The sequence below is a fragment of the Elephantulus edwardii genome, unplaced genomic scaffold, assembly GCF_000299155.1.
Source record: "Elephantulus edwardii isolate Elephantulus edwardi_28Jun2011 unplaced genomic scaffold, EleEdw1.0 scaffold00361, whole genome shotgun sequence".
NCBI lineage: Eukaryota > Metazoa > Chordata > Mammalia > Macroscelidea > Macroscelididae > Elephantulus > Elephantulus edwardii.
Window position 1 is genome coordinate 64,467 of NW_006400111.1, and position 19,515 is coordinate 83,981.

Below are 19,515 nucleotides of genomic sequence, written 5' to 3' on the forward strand. Positions count from 1 at the left end.
CTCCCCGCACAAACCCCTCCCCCCCCCCCCCCCCGAATTTTTTTTTTAAATTTTACTGAGGGTGGGACCCCACTCTCTTTGTTACTGTTTGGGTCTGGAGAGCAGATGGTTTTCAAAGACAAGGTGCATTTCACCATCTTGTCACTATTTAGTCCCAGCCAGGCCCTTTTCTGGCTGTCTGGTCTGTCTGGTCCCTGTAGGCATTATTCAGTTTGCTGCCTTTGCTCCAGGAAGTGCTCCCTGCCCCATCTCTTTAGGCCAGTTTGGTAAGTCTAGTGAGAAATGGCTCATTCTGGGGTGTATCTCGGTGTCAGGCTGCCCGCTCTGGGGTGCTGCGTTAATCAGGAGAAGAAAGCCTCGCAAAATTGAGGTACATGAGCTGTGACTTAGCTCGGAAAGTGATCTCCAGCAAAGGCAGGTGGCATTAGTAACTGAGAAACGCTTGGCAGTATGGCACTTCTGGCTTCTGGAAGACCCAGTGGTCCGCTCACCTGAGATATATATGGTTTATTGAGGAGCCAGCAGACCCATGCAGCCTCTCCCTGGAAGACTGGTCTCAGGGAAATCCCCTTGAGTGGCCACAATTGAGGCCTTAGAACAGGCAGTTTGGGTTGTTTTGTCTGATTGCCTTGAAGTATTGATGGTATCTTGGCACTGAGATGTGTGATTTCTTCTTTGAGGTGCCTTTTCCTTCCATGAACCTGTTTCTGTCTTCGATTCTTCCTGAGGTCAGAGGTGATTTGTTGCAAGCAGAGGTTTCTTCTTCTTCTTTTTGTTTTGTTTTGTTTTTCTTTTTAAACAAAACAAAACAAAACACACTGCTGCTCTGCTTTTGGTGGGGAGGCATTTTGAAATGTCCATGTGATGACAGATCTGAGAAACCCCTCTATTTGAAGCCTGGAAAATGATTAGGAATATTCCAGTGTGATGAAAGAAAGCAGAACTAAGATTTCTGATGAAATTTGGTCATTTTGGAGGTAGTAGTTCCCAGGTTTTTTTTTGGTCTTTTTAAGAAATCTCACTTGGTATAATCCATAGGGTGTTGTGCTCCTGACCCAAAGGTGATGTCCTTCTGATTGTTGAAATCCACCATGCACTCGCCAGAAGGATGGGCTATTATTTCCGTCTCTGTGTGATTTCCAGGCTCTGAAAACCTTCTGGAAGGTCAGCAATGAGTCAGTTCTAACTTGATGGCAATGAGATTGAGTTTTAGCTGTTTCTGGAGAGACAGTGTAGAGCGGTGGACATGTCATCTGACAAGTCACTGTATGTTTGGATACTGACTTTGAGATTTCTTAGTCATACTAACAATGCCTCTTTCCCCCGCCCCCCATTTATGAAGTAGAGCCATTGATAGTATTTCTCCCTAAAGAGTTGCGGAGACACTCAAAGTTGGAGTGTCACGTAAGGTTCTTGGACCTTCACACAGCATAAGCATGCAGAAAACATCAGCTCTTAGGATCGTCCCCAAGTCCCTTGATGGCGGAGTAGCTGGAGTGAGAGAAGACCAGCTCTGCAGAGTCCCTTTTGCTAGGAAACCAATCACCAGGGGACAGTCCAAAATCCATCTGTGACAAACATCTGGTCACCCTATGCCACTCCTTCCCAGTATACTCTGCTTGAACTGGAGAAGTCCACTGGAGGAGAAATGAGAAGAGTGGGGCAGATTGATCAAACATTTTACCACAGAGTCTATTTGTTTAAAATAGGATCAATGTATTTTAGAGAAAAAAGACTTATATTTTATTCTCTAGTAGAAGTTTATTATTATTAGGTGTTGTCAAGTTGTGTATGACTCAGTGCAACCCTATAAACAATAGCTCTGATCCCTGTCCTATCCTATGCCAACCTCACAGGCTCTGACACTCTTGAGCCCATTGCTGCAGTCACTGTGTCAGTCTACCTGATTGAGAGTCTTCCTCTTCTTCGTCATTCCTCCACCTTTCCAAGCATGATGTCCTTCTTTACAGACTATCCTCTCCTAGCGACATGCCCATTCTTCACCATCCTTGTCTCCAAGGGGCAGTATGCCTTCATATTCTCCAAGACGTATCTGCTTTTTTTTTTTTTTGGATGCAGCCAGATTACTTCTTGAAGGCAAGAATGGTGAAGTTCCATATCACATTATTTTGGCAAGTTTTTGGGGGGGGGCAGTCCATGGGATATTCAGGACTCTCTTCCAACACCGCAACTCAAAAGCATCAGTTTTTCTTCTGTCATCGTTATTCATTGCTCAGATAAGTTAGCAACGCAGAACTCCAGAACTCTAACTAGGTTCCTTTCAGTTCTTTTTTTCTGCTCCATCATTCCCTAGGGAGGATCCTTTATTTCACTGTCCAAGAAAGATACCAGAATCCCAGTCATCACAGCCTTCAGCCAGAAGGACGGAAGCGAGGGACACAGAAAGGCAAAGAACATATTCTTGTTTCACTTTTGGAAGCCTCTGTGTGCTCTTGGTTGGAACGTAACGCATGCCCACACCTTGCTGCAAGAGAGGCTGAAGGACTGCATTTCAAAAGTAGAAAAGGGAGGGAGGATACTCCGGGGTTGAAGAGATTCTTGGGTGGCGGTGTACCGCGTGACCACAAGGCAATGAAGCTGTTGAGTAGGGCTTCCATGATCCATATTACTGTCATGGGAACTGGGATGGCTTTGGGAGAGAAAGACTGAAAAGTCCATAAACCACGGGAAAATATGGATTTTTGTGTTTTCAGGAGAGCTTAAGTCTAGCTATTTTTTACTTGTGTCATGTCTTTGCCACATTACTGCTCTCCTTTTATTTCTGTCTTCTTATTTTTTAAAAAGAAAATCATTCTGTGAACTTAAGATTGCAGTTGCTGGGAGATTGGGGCTGTGACCGTCTTGGAAAACAGCCTAAATTCTAGATTGGAAGTGGGGTCTCTCAGGAAAGCAAGGCAGACTTCTCTCTGTGACTTTCTGAACATGCCATGGAACTGCCAAAGATCAAACAGGTATTTTCGTGGAGAAAGTGCAACCAGAGTGCTCCTCAGAGGCAGGGTTGATGAAGCTTCATCTCACATACTTTGGACATGTTGTTAGGAGAGGCTGTTCCTTTGAAAAGCAACAACACACTCGGGAAGATGGAGGGTCAGTCAAAGAGGGGAGAACCGTCAGCAAGGTGGATTGATACAGTGACTGTGTGGCAATAGACTGAAGTGCTTTGGGGATGATAAGGGTGGCACTGGATATGACATGGTTTAGAGCTGTTGTTCGTAGGGTTGCTGGGAGTAGTACTTGACTTGAAGGAACCTAACAAGCACTGCAAACCTACATTAGGGAGTCTGGTGCTTTAGTGGCAAGGAGCTGTGTTGCGGTTTAAATCTACCAGCTGCTCCTCAGGAGAAAGCTGACCAGTTTCCTCCATTGCAATTTACAGACTCTGAAAACCTGCTGGAGGGGCCGCTTTGAGGCAGTTCTGTCTTGCTGGCACGTAACAACAACAAACCTGCATTTGTGCCCCAATTCTAAGTAAGACAAACATTAGGGTGAGCTTATAGCCTACAGAGCTTTTGTAACTTATCAGGGAGGGAAATATTTATATATATATATTTGGCTGTAATTTTTTAAAAAGAGGAAACAGCTCAATGGCAAGAGAGGGACAGTAAAAGTCAGAGGTTCAGAATTCATAGCTTGGGTTGGATTCAGGCAACTGGATTTTCCCTCAGCTGCCTGTTGTTGTGTGACATTGGGCAAGTCATTTGTCTTTAGTAGCCTCAGCTTTTTCATCTGCAAAATGGGAACAGTAGTTCTTACCTCAGAGGGTGACAGTGAGAAGTCAATAAGGCAATGTACGAGAAATACCCGGGCAAGTATCATTGATACTAAGTGAAATGATCGTTATTACTGTAGGAAAATGTGTCAAAATGAGAGGGTTAATTCTGGAACTCATGAAATCACTCTGCCTCTTTCATGTATTTAAGTGGTTTTTCTTCTCAGGCGTATTTCTTTGTAGGTTTTGGATAATACCAGTGAGTACACGGCTCAGCGCCTGGGCCCAGCCGGCCGTTGTCAGGTCTGCTCAGCATCGTCTTTCCTTTACCATCTTTTCATTGTGCGAAAGGTCTAAACTTGCTGTGGACTCTGGAAACATTCCAGGGCATTGATTTTTGTGATCCCTGAAAACCTAGAATTGGTGATTCTAGAGGGAACTCTGGTGGCTTAATGATAAGGAGTTGTGCTGTCAACGTGAAGGCATGTGATTCGAATCCACCAACTGCTCTGAATCCCGTGCGATTTACTGCCTCTGAAAACCTGCTGGTAGATCAGCGGTGAGTGAGTTCTGACGTGACTTCACTCATTCTAGAAGCAGATCTCAGAGGCCTGGGAGCCAAACTCTGCTGTCTTTTAGGCTTGTTCTGAATTCCTTGTAGGGTTTTCTATGTAGATAAAAGTCAGAGGCGTGTTGACTTCCTTTTTGATGGTTTAGCATTTTCCTTCCTTTTCCCTCCTCCACGAGTGAAAATTTAGGCCCAGTGTCCAAATGGAGAAAAGTCTTGTTGAGTGAGTTTATACCGGGTTTTAGGAAGGTGAGCTGGTTCCTTGGAGAGGAAACGGTAAGTAAATTCACTTTGCAGAACAGCTTTTAAGTGAAAGAGTAAAGCTTTTCCACTAGATAATATAATGTTCCACATATACATGGAAAATATGACTTTTAAAAATCGAATTTTTAAAAATAGAGATTTTCAATCTAGGTTATATAATTTTCTAAGTAACTATGGAAAAAAGAACTCTTGAAAACTTAACTCTAGGTGCCTAGTGGTAAAGAGTTATGCTGCAGCTTCAAGTTCCAGTCCGCTGCGGAGGGAGTAGGATGGGCAATCTCCTCCCTATGATTTAGCTTTTGAAGACTTACTGGAGGGTCAGCTATGAGTTGGTTCTGGCACAGAACAACAGTGATCTATACGGGCACTTAGAAACGAATTAAATGCATTGTTTCCGAATACTAGTGATGCGCCCAGGAGCCATGATGGTAGAGTGTGTAGTGTTTGGGGCTGCTTCCAAGGAGCCAGGATGGTATAGTGTGTAGCGTTTGGGGCTGCCACCAGGAAGGTCAGTCATTCGAATCCACCAACTTCTCATCAGAAAGATGAGCAATCTCCTCCCTTAAATATTTACAGCCTTGGAAGCCATTGGAAGGTGACTGGCACTTGGAATTGACTCCGTGGCAGCGGGAGGAATATTCCACATACTGCCTGGAACTAGATACAGATTGTTTCTAGTGGTTATGGGCCAATAAGGACGAGGCTGTAAGAAAAGGTGACTGATGAGAAGAAACTGAAAATTTGAAAGGAATTTTGCTAAAATAATTGTTGCTGTTGGAATTTCTCTTAAGTAGGTCTGTGACAGTTTTGAGAATGTGCATCTCCTTTTGATGCATTTCAGTTATTGAGCTCAAAACTCATTGCCGGTGAGTTAGAATTGACTCAGAATTCAGTTACTCTGTTGTTGTGTCCCACTGAGTTGGAACTGACTCATAGCTGACCGTCCAGCCAGTTTTCAGAGGCAGTAAATCGCACAGGAGGAGAATGGCCATCTTTCTCCTGCAGAAAAGCTGACAGACTCAGACAGTGTACCTTTGCGTTGACAGCACATCACCTTACCACCAAGCCACCAGAGCTCCCTTATTTCATTTACAGGCAATTGAATTACTAAGTATAATTTAAAATGCAAGATTTGATCTTTTGACTCTGCAGTCCAATGAATCTTTGCTTGGAGTGCGGCCTTAGTGGAAATGTTCATTGCATGATTGGTACATTCAGAGGCTTCATTCTTTATCATATTTGGCATTTGATCTAATATCATGGTTCTTTGACTTCAGATATCAAACTTCCCCATTGTGTGATATTCTAGAAATAAGAATATTAGAGACCGCTGGTGGCCCAGTGGTAAGGAGCTGTGCTGCCAACCTATAAGCAGCAGTTCGAATCCATCAACTGGTCTGCGGGAGAAAGATGAGCAGTCTCCTCCCGTGCAATTTACTGCCTCTGAAAACCCGCTGTAGGTTAAGCTCTGGGTCAGTTCTGACTCAAGGGAACGTAACAACAACAACAACAACCACAACAACAACTATAGATAGAGTACTGGCCTCAAGAAGGGCATCATACTTGGAAGAGCGGGGGGACAGTGCAGGAAAGGAAGACCCTGCATGACGTGGGTTGACATAGTAGCAGGTAATAGGTATGTTGGAGACAGTGAGGTTGGCTCAGGATAGGACAGGGTTCAGAGCTATTGTGCATGGAGTCACTATGAGTTATAGTTGACTCAGTGGCACACAACAACAACAATAACAACAGTGTTATATTTGGCATTTGGAGGTGTGATGGCTGCTTGAAAACATAGTTGTTAAGGGAGCGCTGGTGGCCTAGTGGCAAGAAGCTGCACTGAAATCCCAGAGGTACGTGGTTTGAATCCACCAGCTCCTCTGCTGGAGAAGGAGGGGCAATGTCCTCCTGTACCAGTCAGATCTGATTTGACGGTACACACACACACACACACACACACTAATAATAATAAAAAACAACAAAAGAAAATATAGTTGTTGTTGTTGTTGTTGTTGGATGCCATCAAGTCACTATGTCCCATAGCAGCCCTCAGAACAACAGATGAACACTTTGTCCTGTTCTGTACCATCCTCCTGATCTCCACCAACCTCCAGCCCGTTGCTGCAGGCATGATGTCAGCCCCTCTCATTGAGATCTTTCTTTCATTGACCCTCATCTTTTTTCATCATCATGTCTTTTCCCAAGGACTAGCCCCTCTTGACTAGGTGGGAGTCTCACCTCTTCATCACATCCACCTGTGCACATGTCCATTCATCCATCCACTCTCTCATCAGTCCATCCCCCCCGATCACTCACTGAATAAAGTTCCATGTGTCAGGAGCTCTACATTTTGGGAATGGCGAGAGAAATTGAGAAGGTTGTTCTTGGAACTTGTAGTCTAGTGAGGGTGATAGAGATTCTACACGTCATTCCACCAATATTTAATTTCACTTTGGTTAGAACTTTGGAAGTTCTAAATATGCATGTGGAAGCTATTTAAAGTTAGAAGTGAGGCTAAGGAATTCTTTAGTCTGAAAAATGACATTAAAGAGTCTCATTTTCACGGATACTTGGAATGAGAAAGGAGGGAGAGGGGAGTAAAAATTAATGAATAGATACATTGAGTGAAGGGAAAGGCAATCTATAATAAGGAGTTGATTAGCCGTTATAATGAATCACATTAATTATTTGTAATTAATGATTTAAAGCAAAATGTCTCAGAATGATTGAATAAAAAGTCAGTATGATTTGTAAACCTTCACTCAATTTTTTTAAAAAAATGATAAAGTCATCCCATTTTCAGAGATAATTGGCAAAACTCAGAGCTAAAATCTGAGTCTAAACTTTTGTATCTTGGTTTAAGTTACTCAGGGAGGTCTTATCTGTGTGACATTCTGTAGAGAAGCCCCAAATCTCTTCTTTGTCCTGGGACTTGAAGTAAGACGAGTGTTTGGTGGCTTTAGACTGCCGTCTCAAGGTGGCTTCTTGCAGTGTGACAGATAACGCTTAGCTAATACCTCAAATAATGAGCTGACTTCCTTTTTGATCAGGAGATGCAGTTTGAGGTGACTCTTCTGAAGCGGAAAGAAGGAGACACTTTGGGAGGTCGAGGAAGAGGGCTGAGGCAGGAGACTGGGACTAAAGAAAAAGTGAGAAATAAACATTTCGGTGAGGAGCATCCGCGGGCTGCTGGCCAGTTTTCTGGCGGCTCACGGTCACTCTTTACTTGCTCATAAAGTTAAGACACTCAGTGCTACTGGGTCAGTTCCGTTGGGTTTCTGAAGCTGTGAAGACGGCCCATTTTCCTCCCGTGGAGCGCAGCCCTCTAAGGAGCTCCAGCCGGTCACTGCCCCCTGGGGGCCTCCATTACCCGGAGCCCAAGCCTGATCTTCAACAACTGTTCATTCTGCTGCGGGCTGAAGTTGTGCTGTCTTCTGTTTGGGAGAGATTTTGAAGTAGTTTTATAACAAGCAGGGCTGCAGCACATCGACAGAAAAAACCTGTGGTTTTGTTCTCTTCCTTCTTTTCTGACATCTTTCCCTCTCCTGGTTTCATTAAGAGGAAACTCTCCATTTGCTTTACGCTCTCTTTAGCACAAGTCCGAGCTCTTAATAAACACTGAGTATTCTTTAAGGAACTTGGAAGAATTATGAGAACATGTTGTTGTTGCTGTGTGGAATCGACTTATGCTGACCCTCTAGTGGATTTTCAGAGGCAGCCCATCCTTCTCCTGCAGAGCAGCTGGTGGATTCGAACCGTGTGCTTTCCTTATTGCAGCACAGCTTTTTGCCACTAGGCCACCAGCGCTTGCTTATGTACAACATAAAGACATGTTTGACCTGTAAGCCACTCCCCCGTTTTTGTTTAACCTTCCACTTTTACCTGATGATGAGCCTGGTTCGGATCTACCCCTGAACTTCAATTTGTATTGGTTGCTTCTCCTTGGAAATTTGAATGGGAGTTCAGTGACTTTCCTGGAAATGTTTGACGATGTTGCAGCGTTGAAAGGCACAGCGTCAGTAGTACCGTCTCTGGAATAGATGGTAGCGTTTTTTCAAAGGTCTTACTCTCTTAATCTTTATCCTTATTCCTGTCACTGTGTTCACTTTAATTTTCCTTTGGTCTGATTGTATCATGTATCGCCTGCATGTCTCTTTGCCCACATGTAAAGGGCTGCTGCCCTTATGACTCAAAACGGGAAACCAGACCTAGGCCTAAAAGGCTCTGACCCTTCCATTTGAGTCTTGCTATTCGCAGATGAGATGAATTTAGCTGGTCGAACTTATGCAGCATCAACTAGAGTTTTAGAAATGGACCAACCAGAAAATATTTCAAGAGACTGTGGACACAATGTAAAAAAAAATCAATTAAGTCAAGGAACACTTTGTGTAGAAATTGTCAAACCAATTTGTTACGTACACTTCCACCAAAAGCACAATAAATTATGTTTTTATTAATAGAAAGATGCAGTATCATTAATTCAACAATGATTCTGCTCCTGGATGGAAGGAACTCTTTCTCCTTTTATTTTGCCAATGTCTAGAGACCAGATAGAGTGCAGAATGATATTGAGATTCAGAGTACAGGCTCAAAAATCAAAACAGATCTGGTTTTAAATGTCTAGTTTTTGACTCCATGAGTGTGACCTTATACTAATCAATCATGATCCCTCCTCTATCCATTCATTGAGCCATCCTCCCAGCCATTCTCCTGTCGGCCCACCCAACACTCCCCATCACCCATCCTCCTTTCATCTCTCTCCTTCTTTCTCTCTCTCTCATTGTTTTTGAGTCAGAACTGACTCATAACTGACCCTCCAATGGGTTGCCAAAGCTATAAATCACACAGGAGAAGTTTGTCCCTTTCTCTCTGGTGGATTTGAACCTCCAGAGACTTCTCATCCAGTCAACAAATATCTACTGAATGACTACAGGCAAAGAGAGTGAAACTTTTTTTCACGTATTTTTGACCTACTACTAGGAGGGACCGCTCCTTAGAAAGAGACATCATGCTTGGAAGTGTGGAGAATCAGTGAAAGAGAGGAAGACCCTTGATGGAATGAATTGACATGGTGACTGTAACAATGGGGCTCGAGCTTTATCAGAGATGATGAAGATGGCACAGGCCAGGGCAGGGTTCAGGTCTGTTGTTTACAGGTTTGCTGTGAGTCCCAAGTGCCTCAGTGATACCTAACAACAACAGTGACAGCCACAGCTATGCAGCAGGTGGCCTTCTAGGCACTGGGACGAGGGCTGTGATTGAAACAGAGTCCCTGTCTTCGTGGAATTTATGTTCTAGTCAAATCTTGCCCCCATAGAGTTTGTAGTTTAAAGCAAAAATAAACAAGCAACTTTAAACTGAGAGTGTTAGGTGGTGACAGGAGCTCTGGAAAAAAATACTGTCCTTGCTCTTGAAGATCATTCTGGTCTGTTTTTTAATAATAAAATTTTTTATTTTAATTGTGATTTTAATGAAAGTTTACAGATAAGTTAGATTTTCATTCATTCATTGTTGTACATTTTTACCCTCTCTCCCTTCCTTTCACTTTTATTTGGGGTTTTTTTAAACATTCCTTGTTGCACAATTACCTACCCCGCCCCAGCCCTCTTTTCAATGTACCTTGTACTCTGGACTATTGTTGTACACATAATGCCTGATCTTATATTCTTATTAAACAGGTCTTTCTTGCATCTGTTCCAGTGCAGTGTTCATTTTTTATCCACTCTTCTCCTATTCTCCTCCCAAGCCCTCTGGTAAAAGCAGGCCTTCTGGTCTTTTGAGTGGATAAAGAACACTTGGCCAGTTAGTTCTGACACATCATGAAATGCGCTGCACCAAAGGTGTAGAAATGCTTTGCCTCCCTGCTTCCTGAGAGGGGTACAGAGGATGCCCCCCCCAGGAGGTGACATATTGAGAACAGTCTCCCAGGGGGAGTAGGAGTTTCCAGATTGACAAAGGGGTGGCGGGGAGAGGGAGATGTTACAGGCAGAATCTGCATAAATTGAGACCCGAGGAGATAGAACCAGATTTGCAGAGGGACCAGGAAGGAGGGGTGTGTGCGAGGAGACACAGGTCATCTCAGAAGCCTTGGGCTTTGTGAAGTCAGCCAGCATAGCAACTAGAAAGTTGTTGTTATTTTAAAAGTAGGATGTGGGGTGGTGAGTGAGGTGACCAGATTTTTATTTTATTTTATTTTTTTTTTTAAAAAAAGAAGAGCAGGAGATGAATTTTGAAACAGTGATCGCCATGACTCAGATCCTGAAATTCCAGGCCTGTGGGATTGAGGGGCAGGTGGGGGGAAACTGTGGAATGACCACTTTGCAGCCACGGAGAAGCCTGACCAGAGCCACTGCGCTTTTCATATCTGAGGGAGACGATTGGCTTTTTCACGTCAGTCATACTGTTGATGGTGCTATTTTGAGGGGTGGTTACTGGGTTATTTTTGTGGTTCTAACAATAGGGATATCTTTCCTTGCTGCATCTTTAGGCACGGAGAGCCGTAGAAATGATTTATCCTCTGAAAGGAACCCTCCCACTCTCTCTCTCTCTCTACTGCTGTCACTTATCTGGTGGCACGTGTTTATTGAGCACATGCTGCACGTTGGTGACAGATCCGTGCACTGGAGACAGAAAGGCATCAGTTCAGACTGTCACGCCTTGCTCTGTGACTTTGAGCAAGTTCCTCCACCTCTTTGAGCTTTTCTTTCTTCTGAGGTAGAAGGAGTGACTGCCTAGTTTATTGGGCACCTGCCATGTGTTTCCTTAGGGTGTTGCTGGAAGGCAGTGAGCGCTTGATAATGAAGGGATTTTGATGCTCTCCTGGGCTGGGCACATCAGTAAGGTCCTTTTCTTTATTTACAGTCTCGTTGGGTGGGCAAAATGAATGCCCTGGAATGAAGAAGATATTCTTAAATGTGGTCAGCAGCAGTTAGGTACAATTTACAAGGAATTTGAGAGAAAAATGCTTAGCCAGGACCAAAACAAATGACAACAACAGAAAAAGAAAATAAGCCAATTGCCATGGCGTGAGTCCTGATGCACAATGACCTTATTGTTGTTGCTGTTATGTGCCATCGAGTCCATGGATCAGAACCCTGTCCTGCACCTTCCTTTACTTGTCCAACATGCTCAGGTCCATTACTAACTACATTCATGGTTTATCAGCCTATCTTGTGGAAGGACAGAGCAAAACAGAGTAGAATGTTGGGATTTCCAAGGTTGTCATCATTTGGTAATTCAATGGTAAGGAGTTGTACTGCCAGCCTAGAGACAAGTGGTTAAAATCTAACAGCTGCTTCACAGAAGAAAGATGGAAAAATCTCCTCCTGTACAGTTTACAGCCTCTGAAAACTGGCTGGAGGGTCAGCTATGAGTTGGTTCCCATTCAACAACATCAATGACAATAAATCTTTGTGGAAGCAGCCTGCCACATCTTTCTCCTACAGAGCATCTGGTGGGTTCAAACCACCAACCTTTAGGTCACTGTGCCCCCAGGGCTCCTTCCCTGGGAGTTGTAGAAGTGGTGGGTTTAACATCGGTACGGCCAATGCTTTTTGTGGGAAACCTCAGACAATTGAGTTGAAGTCTGTTACTGCTCCTGTCTGCTGGCTTCATTTTGAAAAGGTACCAATGAAATTTCAGCTTTTGGTGGAAATCTGCCCACACTTTAAAATTTGGCTTTTCCTTATCTCTTTGAGTGCAATGTTTATGTACTCATTTGGGTTGAAGAAGCAGGTGAGTTGGATGGAAGGTGGTTTTGTGTGAGGGTGCTGAACTTTATGGGACATTCCTATACTGTATGTCTTCCTTCCTAACAGAGGGGATAATTCTTCAGAGTTTCGGAAATACTGCAAATTGACAGTTCTGTGGATTTTCCCCCCTTTTTATTTCTTTTCTTCTTTTTTTAAGCAGAGAGGCAAAATTGACAGCTAGGGTATTGATAATTCTGAGTCAAATTATATACATAGGGAATCAGGATTTGCATGTAGAGTGGTGAGGGGGTCTCTTTATCTAAATTGAAGGCCCCTTTGTTTTTGTTATATCATATTGCCATTTGAGAGCTACCACGTATGGATGGCTGTAATAAAGAAGAATTTATTCTCTTACAGTTTAGAAAGCTGCAAGTTCAAGTTCAGCGTGCCGTCTCTAGGAGGAGGTTTCCTTTTGCTATTGGTGATGGTGGGAAGTGCTGGTTCCCTCAGCAACTCTAGGGTTGTGTTTCCTTCTACATCTGTCATCATCTACCGACCTGCATTCCCTGGGGATTTCCATGTGTCCTGGTCCTGCTCAGTGTTGGGGAGCTGCAAAAGCCTGCAAGGGCCTGAGTCCATAAAGGTGCACTCCACCCCTGGAGAGTATCTCTTGGTTCACCTCTTCAGCCTGACTTTCTCTACTTTTTTCTCTAGTGAGATACAAGGAATTAACAAGCCACATACACCCTAGAGAAATTCAGTTTAGAGATGGGATTGAATTCTACTCTTAATCCTCCTACAACTATTTGGTTTATCATAGAAATCGTTACAGTTTCTGCATTATTTCATTGTTTATGTCTTTGGTTAATACAGACTCAGCCTGTAATGGCTGTCATAAAGTAAATCCTCAGTAAGTATCAGACAGTTGATTTTGCATGCTTTGTCTCCGTAATTATCGCGATGATCTGTTTACAGTGTGATTGTCTTCATTTTACAGATTCAAGAAATAAAGGTTTAGATGCAGAGTCATTTGTCCAGTCACTCAGCCAACTACAGGTCTTGGGCATCAAAGTTCATGATCAGTTAGTTTAGATAGTCAACAACTACTTACAGTAGTTAAGTATAAAAAGGTTGACAAAGGGAGTCTGTGCTATTATGAAGTTTATAAGAACTTTTTTGTGTCTTTTAGCCACAGTGGGGTATGTGGGTGTGTGTAGAGGAGCTCTGGAGGCCTAGTGGCAGGAAGCAGCGCTGCAATTCCAAAGGCACGTGGTTCGAGGCCACCAACTACTCTGCAGGAGAAAGATGGACAGTCTCCTGTGCAATTAACTGCCTCCGAAAACCCACCGGAGGGTTAGCTATGGGTTGATTCCAGTTCTATGGTACACAGCAAAATCAACATAACACAAAAAGACAAATACTGCATAGTGCCACTGTTGTAAAATGGGGCTGACATCAGGGTTGGGGGGAGAGTGAGAAAGATGGGATAAATTATGTATACTACATTGAAACATATGAGGGAGAGAACTGTTTAAAAGGTATATATGATTAGGTATTATTGTCATGACAGGAGTCCAGAACGAAGTCTGCATAGTGGAGTGGACTTGGGGGGAGGGATTGTATAACAATGAAATAATTTTTCTTTTACTTTTCAAAGAGAAGAATGAACTGGAGGGGAAGGGTGGGCTGGGAGCAAAGTGCAACAATGAATGAATGAAAATTCAAAATCTCTGGAAATTTTCATTAAAATTAATAATAATAAAACAATACAATATAACATTGGGAAAATTAAAATAACGTATAGGGAGAGAGGAGTGAAAAGAAATAGTTGAGTTAAGGAAAAGACAATACATATAAGGGGTTGGTTAGAATTTAATTAATTAATTAATTGCATTAATAATAAAAGGGATGTCTAGTAGCATAGTCCATAGTGAGTTATTCTGCTAATGCAAAGGAGGTGAGTTTTGTTCCAGATTTTCTTGAGACCAAGTCTAAAGAGTCTCTTCTATAAGTAAGCCTAGCCTTTTTATGGTTTTGAGCTTTGTTCCACATTTGCCTCAACTTTCTGCAGGTTTTTCTGTTGTGATCCCTTTGAAAGTGGTCAGCAGCAGTAGTCGGGCAACATCTTGATCGTCTGATCTTAGAGGTGTGTGAGAGTTGAGGTTCTCATGGTTCATTAGTGCTTTGAACTTGTCTTTTCAGTACATCTTTGCCTTTCGTCTCTTTTTCTCTGTTCCATACAGGAACAAACCAGTAGTTTCACATTAGATGGTTACTTGCAAGCTTTTGAGACCCCAGTGGCTTCTTCCCAAAGTAAGAGGTAGAACATTGTCTTTGTGGATTATTTTATCCTAACTGACCTTAATTAAGTTCCCCAAGACTCTGAGGCCCTAGGACCAGCATCTCATTCGCTCAAGTGTTTGATTTTTATTGATTTTACATAGCTTTGCCCCTTGCTGGCTCTGCTCAGTACATAGGTGTATTTATAGAATGTATTAATATTAATATTTGGAAGCAGGAGTGGCATCCACTTCCTTAAACAACATACCTTTGGAAATTCTATGAATTTTAATAAATGATGATAGTTATAGAAAGGCCTCAGACCTTTTGTTCATAGGGTCACTATGACTCGTGCTCAACTCGATGGCAATCAACAACAACAACAACAACAACATATTTTTTGAAGGGACACTGTTCAATCCATGACATCATCTTTTGGTGACTGGATTTCTACTCTTTCTCCAGTGAACTCAGAACTCAAGTGCCCTAGAATTGATTCCGATTTGATCTGATCTTCCAAAAGGTGTCCAGGGCTTTACATTTTTTTAAGATTAAGTTTTTAGTTTAATTTTATTATTCTCTGGTTTGATAATTTTTTAGGAGGTTCCAATAATCTTATTCTCACATATATGTGCCTGTATTTTTTTTCTTAAAATAAATTCCATGAATTCATAAAGCTCTCATCTGCAATCAAATGCAAAAGCAGAGCATCCTACTTAGAGGCTCTGGAACACACATATCAATCAGCCTCAAAGCAAATTGGCCTTCCAGTCTCAGCAGGTTACGACTGGCTCAGTCCAGAACGGTAAGGGAGATGCTTCTCTGGAATCCTGGGAGGCAGGAAGGTCTCCCTCAGATAGGTTTGTACAGCAGAGTTGTGACATACTTCTTCTTGTAGCGATGAGTTGCACTGAGAACCATCACGCTGTCTGGCAGTTTGGCCTTCTCTGAGCCTTAGTTTCTTTATCTTAATGGACAGAGATGGTTCAGCATAACATGATTGGGCTCAGGAAGCAAAGTTGGGTCACAAGAAATGTTAGTGTCCTTGTTAAGAATAACTTGGAGAAGGTGTGGAGGAAGGATGGGTGGAGATTTGAATCTCTCCTCAGACCGAAACACATACATTTCTTGACCATAAGGCCCCAGGGGTGAGCTGGAAAGGTCTCGGCAAGAAGTCTCTGAACTTTCCATAGGATCTAGCTTTAAAGCATCAAACACCTCAAAATCCGATTTCTTGACATGGATCAAGTTATTAATTGTGCCAAGCTGACTGGTTACTACAGGCTCTGATGGGTCATGAACCCACTGTCCATCTACGAAGAACTTATACTAGTACTCTCATTCAGGAAGGTCCAGCATGGCAACAAAATCATCATGGCTTTTAATTAGTGGAATCTTTGTGCTCCAATTGTTGAAGGATCCAGAGATGAAGACTTCCTTGCCTCCTTCAGACCAGTGATTAACTGTGGGCCAGGCCTGCTGTGTGGGCTTTACAGCATCCTCCAACTCTTGCTGTCATGATACAAACTCTTTGTCCCCAGGGAGCTTAGAGTCCTGCAGAATGAAGATGCTGGGGTCGTCGGTGCTGCCCACCATGAACTTGTGTTCCTTGCCCGGGGCAGGGCCGCCAGCCCCCGCGGCACGTGCCCAAGGCGGCTGCCCGATCACTCGGTCGCTGGTGGTGTTTCCCATGACTGCGGTTCCAGTCGGGAGCCGCCTTCCGTGATTTGCTCCCTCCTCAAGCGGCTAGGGCAATGGCTGCCCTGAGGATGGTTTGATCATTTCTATACATTGTTTTATAACTGTGTAATTATAACATCATTCAAATATATTTTATAACATCAACTACAATATTTGATCATTGCTGTTGGTTTAGTGTTTTCTAATTGCTTATGATTTTTCTGTTCTATTTTGGTGAGTTTACGGATTTTCTGGGATGTGTCCTTATAAGTTACTATTTTATTTGAAGTCTAAGCAAGTTCTCTTGATCTATTATTTTTTTAAATTTTGAGTCTGATATTTATTTTCATCTTTTAGAAATTGCATTAAATCCAATTATATTCTATTCTCTTCCATTTTCTACTTCTAGGATAAATATATATTTGCTTAGAAAAAGTCCATAATTCATTAACTCTCCTGTTCTGGCAGGATGATATTTGTCAATAGCAAAACAAAACTTATGTGAATATTATGCAGCATTGAAAATGGTCAACTCCAGAGTATGTTAAAAGCCCAGCATGAAGGTATAGAAGGTTCCCTACAGCTAGTGGTCGGTCACCTGTGGAATGATGCTCCCTAGAGAGGGTTTTTAATTTTTTGCTGTAACTATAGAAAGCATAGTCTTCTAATTTGTTCCAGCTTTGAGATTCCCTCCTGCTGTTCTTTCAGTTAGAGCCAGAAGCAGCAGGATGCAGGATTTCATGTAGATATGTGGAACTACCACTACTATAGTATGAAAAACAAGAGGAGCTTTCCTCCTAAGTCTGAAAAATCACAAGGAATGCATATTGAGAGTGTTGATCGGTACAAACTCATAGTTTTAAAAAATATGATTAGAAAGCCTTTGACATTGGAAATATGAACAAAGCCTGTGGACACAGGGAAATACTCAATGAAGCAAATAAACAGCAGGGGCAGGGGGTGGGGAAACAACTTTAAGAAAGAAGTAATTGTCAGGTTTAGCACCATGTGTTTAAAAATCACACAATGAAATACAGAGACTATGCCAGAAAAAAAAAAAAAAGAAAAAGAAAAACAGTGAACTCCTAAAACATTACACAACCTGGGTAAACCTGGAAGTTATGTCGAGTGAAATATCTCAGTTACAAAAGGACAAATACTGCATAACACCACTGTTATAAAATAGGACTGACATGGATGTTGGGGGAAGAATAGGGAAAGAGTGGCTAGATAATGAACACTGCTTTGGAATAGATGAGGGAATGGACTGTCTGAAAGGAATGTATGATTAGGCATTATACGTAGAACAGCAATCTGGAACAAGAGGTGTATTGCAGAGTGGATTTGGGGAGAGGAAGGGAGGTACAACAATGAATGAATAAAAATGAAATGAATAAAATGAAAATAAAAATGAATTAAAATGAAAAAAAAGAAGTTCACTTGATCTTGATGTTACCTTAACATTGTCTCCATTTAGAAGTTGTGTAACTGTACTTCTTTTCCCGATGGAGGTCTCATCATTTTTGGACTGTTACCTCTTGTTTTCTACTTTTAGTCTGAAATGTTTATTACGCTTGTGCATTTCTGTGGGGAGGTTAGTACCTCAATGATTTGTCGTGCTTGATAATTTCAGATTGTTGTCTGTTGTTGTTGGACCAAAGAACTCCAGAGAACTTCCTTAATAATTTTGAGTAAGGTTGATCTAGTTTTCACAAATTCCCATACTTTCTGTTTGTGTTTAAGTGTTTGAGTTTCTTGGCCAGTTTTGCTGGAACAGTAATTGCCATTTTTTTTCTCTTTCAGGGTTTTATACATAGCTTCCAATTGCCCTCTTGCCTATGTCCTTTCTCCTGATAAGTTAGAGCTTAGTTTTATAGCTTCCGCTTTATAGATAACTTTATTTCCTCCCTAATCTGCGTTCAGTATTCTTTTTTCTCTTTAATTTTAGAAAATTTGGTTATGTTATCTCTTGGAGTTTTTCTTTGGGGATCTGTTCTGTTTGAGGTTTGTTCTTGAATGCTTGGTCTCTCATTTTTCATCATGTTTGGGAAATTTTCTCCCAGCAAATTTTCCTTGGTTTTCTTTGTACTTTTAAAATTATTATTTATTTTAATGAAAGTCTATAGAGACTCAGGGTTTCCAGTCATTCATTGTTGCACTTTTCTCGCTGCCCACCCCCTTCCCCTAATTCACTCTTCTCCTTGAAAAGAAAGAAAAAACTCTTTCACTGTTATGCAATCCCTCTCCCCAAGTCCACTCCATTATGCAGCCTTCATTCTAGACTCCTGTCATGACAATAATACCCATATAACCCTTTAAAACAGTTTTCTCCCTCATCTGTTTCAGTTGCAGTATACCTTTTTCTTCCCCTTTTTGTTCATTTTTTGATCTCTTCCTGCTCTGGAATGCCAATCACATGTAGGTTAAATTTTTTAAAGTTATCCCACCTAGTTTTTATGCTTTCTTCATTTCTGTCCTTCTTCCTTCTGATTGTTCCTGGAGCAGATTGGTATTGAGAAACTTGCCCTTCATCAACACGTACTGAGGGGGTGATCTGTTTCTTCATTTCTGCTCTTAGGCCCTTTCACTGTGCTGTTTCTAAAATGTCAGTCTTAATATTCAGAATCTCAGTTTGATGTTGTTGTATTGCCTCTAACTTTCCATTTATGACATCTGTTTGATCTTGCATATTTAAAAAATTCTGTGTTTTCTATGTTTTCACAATCTTCAGAAGACATTTAATTATACTTTTTTAAAAAATAGTTCCTTTACTTTCCGACAACTTTTCTTCCTCTTGAGAGATTCACTACTTCTATATTTTCATCACTTTTTGGTGTCATCCTAGCCTGAGTTTTTGAGTGGCTGGCAGTTATCTGTTGCCTCTAGGATATTTTGGTGTTCTTATCTTCACATGATTTTGTTTTGATATATGTGTCTGAGATATGCAGGTGTGTTGTGCCACTTTCTCATTTGGTAATTCTTGTGTTTTACCTCCTGTCTCCTGGTGGTTCTGATAGAAGGTGGAGGGGTATATGCTGTTCTCTGTTCGTTGTTTGTGTAGAACAGTTGAGGGTAAACTAGGCAGCGTTGGCTGTAATCTTAACACCCGTTATGTGGAGCCGGTGCTGGTCTTGACTTTTGTTCAATGAGTGGGACTGCAGAGTGTGTATATATGGCTCTTGCTGTGTGTGTGTGTGTGTGTGTGTGTAGATAGATATAGATAGATAGATATAGTGTGTGTGTATATATAGTGTGTGTGTGTATATATATATAGTGTGCATGTATATATATAGTGTGTGTGT

The 19,515-nt window shown here is 41.9% G+C and overlaps 1 protein-coding gene and 1 pseudogene across 2 annotated transcripts in view; one reads left to right on the top strand and one right to left on the bottom strand.

The window, feature by feature from the left end:
• PRKCB (protein kinase C, beta) overlaps positions 1-19,515 on the top strand; it is a 553,123-nt gene that overhangs the window by 2,380 nt on the left and 531,228 nt on the right. The window lies entirely within an intron of this gene.
• On the bottom strand, positions 15,386-16,225 carry LOC102857257 (annotated as a pseudogene).